Genomic DNA, 11,591 nt, shown 5'->3' on the forward strand with positions numbered 1-11,591 from the left:
CGACACTGCTGTTGCCACTGGTTCCTTAGTCAGGGCGTCAGGGCCAACCTGACAAGGAAAAGGCACTCGGCTTTCGGCCTGTTTGGGGGCCACACCCCGCGGTGCTCAAGGATCCACATGGGCTGCCAGGGATTGAACCTGGGGGAGCCACATACAAGGCAAGCGCCCTCCCTGCTATGCTGCACTCTGGACCCAGGCACTCGGCTTTGAGGAAACATCCTACCTGGTGGGTGTCCAGTTCCTCCCTCCAAACCTCCGAGAGCCCCAAAGCTCCTCCGCACCAAGCTAGGAACTCCAGGGTCCCTTCCACTCAGGATGTGTCTACGTGCCAGTCCCTGGGCAGATGGGGGCTAGAACTGTGCCAGGAGCCACAGAGCCCCCACGTTTTGCAGGCCCCCCTGAATAGTCCATCCACCTGCCCCACCTCAGTGATCACAACATCCATCAGCAACCAGGACCAGGAGCTGGGGGGGAAACGGGCCAACGGGGAGGGCATTTGACTTCCACGTAGCCAACCAGGTTTGACTCCTGGCATCCCCAAGCACCGTCAGGAGTGGTTTCTGAGTGCAGAGCCAGGAGTAACCCCTGAACATCACCAGGTGTGACCCAAAAAGCAAAAAAAAAAAAAAAAGTTGGTGAAGCGGCAGAGTAGGGGATTACGGGGCTGGGACATTCTCCATTTGGAACCCCAACTCTGTACTTTGCCAGCTGGGCCAGCTGCATATGCTCCCTCCTCCAGAAATGGGGGTGACGCCTGTCCCAAAGACCTGTGGGGCATGCTAGGGTGAAAGGGAGCTCAGAGAGAGAAGGGAGCACCAAATAAAGGGTGTTGGGAGGATCCTCCCAGGATGGAGAAGCAAGCTGAAAGTAGACTATAGACCAAACATGATTGCCACTCAATGCCTCTTTTGCAAACCACAGCACCCAAAAGGAGAGAGAGAACAAAGGGGAATGCCCTGCCACAGAGGCAGGGTGGAATGTGGGGATGAGGGGTGGGAGGGTTACTGGGATCCGTGGTGGTGGGAAATGGGCACTGGTGGAGGGATGGGTGTTTGATCATTGTATAATTGAAACCCAAGCACAAAAATTTGTAAGTCTACAACTGTACCTCATGATGTCTCACTAATAAAAATTTTTTTAATTAAAAAAATAATAAATCTAAAAGAAAAAAAAAGACCCGTGGAGATTTAGTAATCCAATGCATGTGAAATACACGAAGCAAAATGTTGATGGAGCAAGAGCTGCACCCATGGTCCCTGTGGCAGTCAAGATTATCCCCATCTTTGAAGAGCTTCAGCCTACACTGTTCCTGGGGGAGCCCCCCAGGCATCAACAACCACTCTTTCTTCACCTGCTAAAGATCAGGTGCTGGGGTAAGAAACAGAGCCACACGCCTGGTTACACCTGGCCCCGACCTCAGCCTTGCTGGGAAGCTCCCCTGGAAACATCTGATTCATCTAATGCATTGAGCACATTAGGGAGAGGGTCAGGGGGACGACGAAGAGAGATAGTACAGGGGTTAAGGTGTTGCCCTTGCTTGTGGCCGACACAGGTTCGAGTCCTGGTACCGCAAAAGTGCACCCCCCAAAAAACAAACAAAAAAAAAACCCTTCTGTGCCGCCTGATGTTGGCTCAAAACAAACCAGAAAAATTTCAGAAGAGACAGTGGATGGAAGCAGAAGGAAGAGCAATGGTCCCTCCCCCATCAGATGAGGGAAGCAGCTCTCTCTGATTAACCGTGCTGCACAGCAAAAGGGAGGCAGGGCACATGAGCCACGAAGAACAGTGTGAACAGAGGCAGAGACAGATGAGAGGGGGCCAGAGGGCAGGCTTTGCATCCTAGCTGCATTCCCAGCAGCACACGGTCCCCCTGCCCCTGAGCCAGGAGTGAATCCTGAGCACCACCACGTGGGACCCCCAAACAAACAAAAACAGGGAGGTACAGAGACTCGGAATGGCCTCACGCTGATTCACTGAGCATGTCCATCCGTCTGTCTGGCACCCCGGCAGCAGAGCTACATTTGACTCGGATCAGCCTCTGGGCCGACGATGGGCTCCACCTTCCAAAGGATCAAAGTCAAGCTCTTCTGGGCAGGGCAAAATCAAAACACCTGCCGAGGTCTCAGGGCCAACCAGGCTCACATGTCTCAACCCAGAGCCTGGGGACTTGCCCCCGCCCTGCCCCACAAGTGAGGGGCGATGGAGAGGGGTGGCCAGGGAGAGATGGGCACAGAAGGCTAGCGGCACATTCCAGGGGGCTGTCCCGAGCCGGCTCAGGCTGTGACAGATTCCACACAGAGGCTGGGGGGCTACAGGGGTCCTTCGGTTGTGGCAGCTGTGTAAGGCAGAAGGGCAAGAGCAAGGCTGAGGGGCTGGAGCGATAGCACAGCGGGTAGGGCGTTTGCCTTGCACGCGGTCGACCTGGGTTCGATCCCCAGCATCCCATATGGTCCCTCGAGCACCACCAGGAGTGATTCCTGAGTGCAGAGCCAGAAGGAACCCCTGAGCATCGCTGGGTGTGACCCAAAAAGAAAAAAAAAAGAAAAGAAAGAAAGAGCGAGGCTGAGGAAGTACAGAGGGAGCTGTCCAGAATGAAAGGGGCGGGGGAATGAGGAACTCAGTTGGCAGCTGTGAGAGCAGAGAGCAAAGGCCAGATTCTCGCGGGATCCGAGGCAAGATGAAGGTTGCGCTCTTTGGGCACTGTGGATATGGCTCAGTCTGAATGATGGAGCACAGATTTCTTATGCTGGAGCCTAAGCTTGTTTGGTAGTTTGTTTGGGGGGTGGGGCACACCTGCCAGTGCTCAGCGCTTACTCCTGGCTCTGCGCTCGGGGAGCACTCCCAGTGATGCTCAGGGGACCAAATGGGGTGCCAGGGATTGAACCCCGGTTTGCTGCGTGCAAGGCAAGAGTCCTACCTGCTATACTATTGCTCTGACCCCAGCGCCACTAGGAGAAGCTCCCAAGGACTGCTGGGAGCTTTGCCCAGTCCCTGCTCCCCCATAAATGAAGTAAAGGATTTGCTCTCCGCAGCAAGGGAGGGGGAGGGAGGAGAGCCATCAGGGTTACCTGTTCGCCCCCTCACACACTCGTCCTGCCTGATCACAGACTGCCTGAAAGAAGCAGGTGCCCCTGCTGCGTGTTCTAGATGCAAGAATTCCAGAGGCCCCCCAGTGAACGGAGTCCGCCGGGACAGGAAGCGGCAGAGGGAAGGGGACGGAAGCGTGGAGCTGGGCGGGCAGTTTGGATGCGCAGGACCGCGCTCTCGGGAGAGGTGCCGCTGGCCAGCTCTGGCGAGGCACCGCGACGCAGCCGCGAGCTAAACTGGGGTGAAATGGCCCAGAGGAGGGAGTGATGGGGAGAGGCCGAAGGGCCGAGTGCTGCGCCCCGGAGCTGGTACTCACGGCCGGCCGCTTCGCAGGCGGTGCAGACGCGGGTTGGCACCCACAGATCGACCGCCCGGGTTCTAACTGCCTGGGGAGCGGAGCCGGGAGCAGGGCAGGAGTTTAAAAAGGCCGAAGGACGCTGAGTTCGAGGACCGCGAGAAAGACCGCGGGGGGGAAAGTGGTCTCCAAGTTTCTCCCCCCACCCAAGGCACGTTAACCACAAACCCGAAGCGCTCCCCGACGCCGAGGGGCACCGGGGCACCGTGCCCGCGCCCTGATGCACCCGGGGAGCTCGCAGGCCGGCCCGGCCCGGCCCGATCCGGCCGGCCAAGCGCCCGGCCAGCTCCTCGGCCAGCGCCACGCCTGCACCCGGGGCCGGGACGGGCACTCCGGGACCCACGCAGCCCGAGTCCAGCTCCTCGCCCCACTTCTGCGCCGCTTTCCCGCCCACCCGCCCGCGGGCACACGAGCATGCCCGACCCTCCCGCGGCCGCCGTCCACCGCCTCCCCTCCCTCGGGGGGCTCCTCACCTGTCCCCCACCCGCGGAGGCTCAGGGCGCTGGCTCCGGGCTCTGCGCAGCTTCCCCAGCACCACCCCGGCTCCCCGCTTCCAGGGACGCCGGGGTGTTGCCCTGCAGCGGCCAGCAACCACTTCCGGAAAGGGTACCAACCTAGCAACTGAAAGTCCCGCCTCTACCAGAAGCCAATAGGCCGCCGGATGAGAGCGCTAGCATTGGATTGGTTAGAAGGCCCGTCGGCTTGCAGAAGCGGGCGGCTCGTTTCCCGTTGCATGATGGGAGTTGTAGTCCAAAATTGTACCGAAGAGGGTTAGAGTAAATGTCAGAGAGCTCTGGATTGAGAAACGAGGGGCTTTGGGTTTGGGTTTGTTTGTTTGTTTTGTGGCCACACCCGCCAATGCTTAGGGGTTACTCCTGGCTCTGCACTCAAGAATTACTCCTGGCGGTGCACAGAGGACCATATGGTATATTGGGGATCGAACTCGCGACGCCGACATGCAAGCCAAACTCCTTTTTTTTTTTTTTTGCTTTTGGCTTACACCCGGCGATGCACAGATGCACAGGGGTTACTCCTGGTTCATGCACTCAGGAATTACTCCTGGCGGTGCTCGGGGAACCATATGGGATGCTGGAAATCGAACCCGGGTCGGCAGCATGCAAGGCAAACGTCCTACCTGCTGTGCTATCGCTCCAGCCACCGCCAAATTCCTTAACACACTGTACTATCGATCCAGTCCCGAGATGAGAATTTTTTTTTTCTTTTTGGGTCACACCCGGCGATGCACAGGGGTTACTCCTGGCTCTGCACTCAGGAGTTACTCCTGGCGGTGCTCAGGGGACCATATGGGATGCTGGGAATCAAACCTCGGTCGGCCGCGTGCAAGGCAAATGCCCTACCCGCTGTGCTATTGCTCCAGCCCCGAGATGAGAATTTCTTATCCCAGCAGGAAAGGATCATTCACAATCCTTTATAGTGATGTGAGCTAACTTAAGAAGATTAGTTGCTCATGATTTTAGTAGTATGATTAATATCAAGTAATATAGATTGATCTTCATCATCCACCCATCACACCATTAATAAAAGAAATGTAAATGTAAGATAATGGAGAACCTGAAAAAAACTTAAAAGCTGATACTTTTGTGCTCTTCTTGCTTCAACTAGACACTTTATCAGGAGTTAGTTAAAGGATCCAGCTTCTGCAATCCAGCTTTTCATAAACGTGGGGCTTATGTTTCTAGGACAATATCTATTATAAATAGTTCAGAGCTGGGCCAGAGAGATATTACAGAGGATAGGGTACTTGACTTCCACGCAGCTGACCTGAGTTTGATACCAGGTATCCCCTATTTTTCCCCCGAAAAATGCCAAAAGTGATTTCTGAATGCAGAGCAAGGAGTAACCCCATCACATTGCTGGATGTGACTAAATAAATAAATAATTTTAATAGAGTCTGCTTAGGAAGAAAAACAGCTGAGATCAGAAGATAGCACAGTAATTAGGGTGTATGACTCAGATTTCCAGCACCACATGGTCCTCTGATTGGGACCAGATGTTGCTGGCCCCAAAGGCCCCCAGTACTGCCAGGGATGACCTGTCATCAAAGGTCCTGAGCATCATTACATCCCTGTGCCTTTGCATTGAACTGCCATCCAGGTTAGTCCAGAATTGCCAGTGGGGCCCCTGAACCTCCTGAGCACCACTTGAAAGACCCCCAAAAAATGTAAAAGAGGAAAAACAGTGACACAATGAGTATTCCCTTCACATACCTATTGGGTTTGGTTTTTTTGGTTTTTTGGTTTTTTGGGGGTTTTTTTTGCTTTTTGGGTCACACCCAGCGATGCTCAGGGGTTACTCCTGGCTTATGCACTCAGGAATTGCTCCTGGCAGTGCTCTGGGTCCATATGGGATGCTGGGAATTGAACCTGTGTCGGCCATGTTGGCTGTGTACAAGGAAAACACCCTACCTGCTGTGCTATCGCTCCAGCCCCCCTATTGGGTTTGTTTGTTTGCTTTGTTTTTGCTTTTTGGGTCACACCCAGCGATACACAGGGATTACTCCTGGCTCATGCACTCAAGAATTACTCCTGGTAGTGCTCAGGGGACCATATGGGATGCTGGGAATCGAACCAGGGTTGGCTGCATGAAAGGCAAACACCCTACCAGTTGTGGTATCACTCCAGCCCCACACACCTATTGGCAAAAGAATTGCTTCTAATTTCAAAAAGCATTAGCTTTGCTGGGTCCGGAGGGATAGTACAGTGGACAGGACATTTGTCTTGCACGCAGCTGACTTGGGTTGGCTCCCCACATCCCATATGGTCCCCAGATCCCAGCCAGGAGTAATTCCTGAGTGCAGAGCCAGGAGTAACCACTGAGCACAGCTGGGTGTGGCCCAAAGACATATAAACAGACAAAGAAAGAGATGGTTCCATATGAATCTGTTGAATGAAAGTCTCCTTCCCCTGTTGATGACCATGTATTTTGTTTCCAAAACTTTGATACTGTACACAATGCCATATACTGTTTCTGTTGTGGGATAGGAAACAAAACACTCCTTGTAAGCTTAAAGAATTTACTTTTTGAATTTCAATACACATTGCCAAATTTCTCTCTAAAAATAAAACTAGAGGGGCCAGACAGTAGTACAGCTGGTGGGATGCTTGTCTTGCACACAGCTGACCGGGGTTGGATTCCCAGCATCCCAGATGGTCCCCCATGCACTGCCAGGAGCAATTCCTAAGTGCAGAGTCAGGAGTAACCTCTGAGCATTGCTGGATGTGACCCTAAAAACAAAATAAATAAAAATAATAAAAATGGAATAATTTGTTGTCCAAGCACCACCTTCACCGACACCAAATATTACTGATGTAAAAGACATAAAATGTGATGACAGTGGTATCTATAAATATTTTCACTTAGAAACTGACTTGTAGAAGTTCTTTATATAGAATTTTCTTCCTAAATTTTTGGGCGACATCCAGTAAAGCTAGGGGCCAGTTTTTTTTCTTTTTTTGCTTTTTTGGTCATACCCGAAGATGCTTAGGGGTTATTCCTGGTTCTGCACTCAGGAATTACCCCTGGCAGTGCTGGGGAACCATATGGGATGCCAGGGACTGGACCTGGGTCAGATGCAGACAAGGCAAACACTCTATCCACTATCCTATCTCTCTGGCCCCTAGGGGCCACTTCTTGTTTTGTTTTGTTTTGGGGTCACACCCGGCGATGCACAGGGGTTACTCCTGACTCATGCACTCAGGAATTACTCCTGGCCGTGCTTGTGGGACCATATGGGATGCTGGGAATTGAACCCGGGTCGGCTGCGTGCAAGGCAAACACCCTACCCTCTGTGCTATTGCTCCAGTCCCGGTTTTTTTGTGGCCACTTCTAAGAGGGATGATTTGGTACTGGAGGTTGAATCCAAGACTCTCACATGCAAAACCTGAGCTCTGGCTTGCTGAGCCCCATTCCCCAAATGACAAAATTAAGGCACAGAACGACTAAGTGCTGTTGGTACTTGCATTCTCCCTCCCACTAGGTGGGAGAGCCAGAAATGGATTCCTGGGAGTCTGATTCGACAGAAGTCTTGTAAATTTAAGTACTAAGTACTCCAGGACCCCAGGGATAGTTCAGTGGTAGGGTCTCTGCCTTGCAGCCGCGAGGCTCCAAGCTTTATACCCGGCTGCCCCCACATGCTGCCTATGATCCCCCGGCTCTGCTCTTGGGGATCCTCAGCACCGCTACAACCTGTGTGATCCCTGGCACACACGACAACCAGGTACGAGACCCTGGGAAGCAGCAGAACGGAAGTGCATGTGAGCACAACCCAGTGTGTGAACCCTGAGCCCCCGTGTGGGTCACCCGTCCTGTCATCACCACGACAAGCAGCAAAGGGAAGGAAACAGCAACAAAACAAAAATACATGACACTCAGACACAGCATTTTGAATTATAAACAAGATTTTCAAATTATTCTTCTGGTTTTGGTTTTGGTTTCTGGACCACACCCAGAGATGCTCAGGGATTACTCCTGGCTCTGCACTCAGGAGTTACTCCTGGCAGTGCTTGCGGGACCATATGGGATGCCAGGGATCGAACCCAGGTTGGGTACACACAAAGCAAGTGCCCTACCTGCTATAATATGTTCCGGTCCCTATTTGGGTTTGGGGGATTTTTTGTTTGTTTGTTTGTTTGTTTTTTGCGTCACATCTGGCGATGCACAGGGGTTACTCCTGGCTCTGCACTCAGGAATCACTCCTGGCAGTGCTCGGGGGACCGTATGGGATGCTAGGAATCGAACCCGGGTCAGCCGCTTGCAAGGCAAACGCCCTACCCGCTGTGCTATGCTCCAGTCCTGGGTTTTGTTGTTGTTGTTGTTGTTTTGAGATGGGTTTTTGGCCCAAACTTAGCTGTGTCACATTTGAGGGGTGTGGGAGGTCATGCAGTGCCCAGGACGGAATCCCACATGCAAAGCATGTATGTGCTTAATCCTTTGAGCTTTCTCTCCTGGCCTCAAGAATATCCTTCTGGGGGGTTGGAGCAATAGCACAGTGGGTGGGACATTTGCCTTGCACTCGGCCGACCTGGGTTCGATTCTCAGCATCCCATATGGTCCCCTGAGCACCGCCCGGGGTAATTTCTGAGTGCAGAGCCAGGAGTAACCCCTGTGCATTGCCAGGTGTGACCTAAAAAGCGAAAAAAAAAAAAAGATTATCCTTTTTTTGTTTTGTTTTTTTGGGTCACATTCAGCAGAGTTCAGGGCTTACTCCTGTCTCTGTGTTCAAGGATTATTTCTGGTGGCTCAAGGGACCATATGGGGTGCCAGGATTGAATCCAGGTTGTGTGCAATACAAATGCCCTATACACTGTACAATCTCTCTGACCCCATGCCTATCCATTCTTTAAATGTATCTTCTTAGAGATAGAGAAAGTACAGAGTACGGCACATAGGAGATGGATAGATAGATAAATAGACAGATAAATATAGAGAGATAGATTATATAAAACTGGAGCGATAGCACAGAGGGTAGGGCGTCTGCCTTGCACGCAGCCAACATGGCTGACCCGAGTTCGATTCCTCCGCCCCTCTTGGAGAGCCCGGCAAGCTACCGAGAGTATTCGATATGCCAGACACAGTAACAACAAAGTCTCCAATGGAGACGTTACTGGGCCCGCTCGAGCAAATTGATGATCAACGGGAGGGCCTTTACTTACTTTTAATTATATAAATAAGAGAGAAAGAGATCTGAATTTTTATTTCTTTGGTGGGGTACGGGCCGGAGCGATAACACGGGGGTAGAGTGTTTGCTTTGCATGCGATGGACCCGGGTTTGATTTCTTCTTCCCTCTCAGAGAGCCCGGCAAGCTACTGAGAGTATCCCACCCGCACAGCAGAGCCTGGCAAGCTCCCCGTGACATATTCGATATGCCAAAAACAGCAACAACAAATCTCACAATGGAGATGTTACTGGTGCCCACTCGAGCAAATCGATGAACAATGGGAGGACAGTACTAGGTCAATGCGGATGGTCCTCTGGGGTATTCTGAAGTTCTGGGAATTGAATCTGGACAACCTGTATATTAGGCATGCACTCTAGATCTCCCCCATCCTATTTTAATTTTTTGTTACTGTTTTTGAGCCATATCCAGCAATTTCAGGGCTTACTCATAGCTCTTTGCCCAGGAAGTACTCCTGGAACGGTTCAGGAGACCCTATTGGGGTGTTGGGGATTGAATCTGGGTTGCCCACACGCATGGCAAGCACCTTCCCTCTATATTATCTCTCTGTCCCCCTATTTTAATTTTAATTTTTTATTAAGACACCACGATGTTCATAACAGAGTTTCAGGTCTACAATGTTCCAGCACCAAACCACCACCAGTGTAAATTTTCCTTGATTACGTTTTTGGGGGTGAGGGGGACATACCCATCAGTGTTTATTCCTGGCTCTGCACTCAGGGATCACTACTGGTGGGCTTGGGGGGCCATCTGGACTGCCAGGGATCAAACCCAGGTTGACTGCATGCAAGGCAAGCACCCTGCCTGACGTACCTATCATCACTATTTTTTAATTTTAATTTGTGTGCAACCAGCTTATTGGTTAGGATTCCTAGCCACATCATACAGTGATGCTTTGCTTCCCCGATGCTCCTTTTCTTGTTTTACTGAGCGAGCAACACAACTGTCCTGGACTGTGGGGTAAGAAGGGTGCTGACGGTTCTTTCTCTTTCCCCTACCTGGCTTTCACAGAAGCACTTCCAGCCATTTCCTGTTGCGTTTTCTAAGACTTTCTGTGGTCTCCTTTAAAGTTTCCCATTTTTAGCATAATGACAACTGAATTTTGTCAACTGCCTTCCATGTTTGATAAAGAGCCCAGTGATACATCACAATCATTTGGCTGTTCTCCGTGACTGACTGTGCTCTAAAGCTTTTTGTTTTGTGTTCCTACCCGAGAAGACACAGATTCTTCTTGGACTGATAACACCTCAGCTGACAACTGCCATCTATCCTGGGTGTGAGTGATGGCACGGGAATCCAGAGTGTTTCAGGATTTGGGGCATCTTCCAAGGGAAGAACATCAAAGACTCAAGATAGTCCAGAGGGGAGGGCTTTGGCCTTGCACGCAGCCGACCCAGTTTCATCTGCAGCTTCCCACGCCTGAGCACCGCCAGGAGTGATTCCTGAGTGCAGAAGCAGGAGTCAGCCTTGAATATCGCCTGGTGTGACCCCCACCCAAAAAGCAAGCAAGCAAACAAACAAGACAGAGGAAGATGTAGAGAGCAAAGCCATCCCACCCGGCCCGGCCTCCAGACTGCCGACCCCAGCCAGAATAGAAAAGGCCCCTGACCTTTCCCTTCTGCAGCCGCAGAGCACCGTGAATAAGCTTCAAGGCCCTTTATCTTGTTCTCCACCATCTCTGCTCGTGGAAACCTTACCCATTCTGTGTGTGTGTGTGTGTCTGTGTGTGTGTGTCTGTGTGTGTGTGTGCGTATCATACCTGGAAGTGCTCAGAGCTTACTCCAGGCTATGAGCTCAGGGGCACCTCTTTGCAGTGTGTGTATGTGTGTGTGTGGTGTATCACAGCTGGAAGTGCTCAGAGCTTACTCCTGCCTCTGTGCTCAGGGACCCCTCTTTGTCTTGTGTGTGTGTGTGTGTGTGTGTGTGTGTGTGGTGTATCATACCTGGAAGTGCTCAGAGCTTACTCCTGACTCTGCAAAGGGACCCCTCTTTGCCGTGTGCGCGCGCGCGCGTGGTGTGTCACACCTGGAAGTACTCAGAGCTTACTCCTGCCTCTATGCTCAGGGATCCCTCTTTGACTTGTGTGTGTGTATGTGTGTGTGTGTGTGTGTGTGTGTGTGTGTGGTGTATCACACCTGGAAGTGCCCAGAGCTTACTCCTGGCTTTGTGCGCAGGGACCCCTCTTTGCCTTGTGTGTTTATGTGGTATATCACACTTGGAAGTGCTCAGAGCTTACTCCTGGCTCTGTGCGCAGGGACCCCTCTTTGCCTTGTGTGTGTGCGTGCGCGCGCGCGCGCGTGTGTGCGTGTGTATCACACCTGGAAGTGCTCAGAGCTTACACCTGGCTCAGTGCTCAGGCATCCCTCTTGGCCTTGCTCAGGCGACCATACGCCCGCCGTGCCAGGGATGGGGATGGAAACCCGGGTCTGCTGCGTGCCAGGCGAGCGCCTGAC

At 52.2% G+C, this 11,591-nt stretch overlaps 1 protein-coding gene across 1 annotated transcript in view; it reads right to left on the minus strand.

Moving 5' to 3' along the window:
- Positions 1–4,028, minus strand: part of CEP164 (centrosomal protein 164) — a 43,034-nt gene extending 39,006 nt beyond the window's left edge. The window contains exon 1 of the mRNA XM_056107538.1: positions 3,916–4,028. The gene's annotated coding sequence lies outside the window, so the exon portion shown is untranslated. The remainder of the gene's footprint in view (positions 1–3,915) is intronic.
- Between the last annotated feature and the right edge of the window lie 7,563 nt (positions 4,029–11,591).

Source organism: Sorex fumeus, unplaced genomic scaffold (genome assembly GCF_029834395.1).
Source record: "Sorex fumeus unplaced genomic scaffold, SorFum_2.1 ptg000169l, whole genome shotgun sequence".
Classification (NCBI taxonomy): Eukaryota; Metazoa; Chordata; class Mammalia; order Eulipotyphla; family Soricidae; genus Sorex; species Sorex fumeus.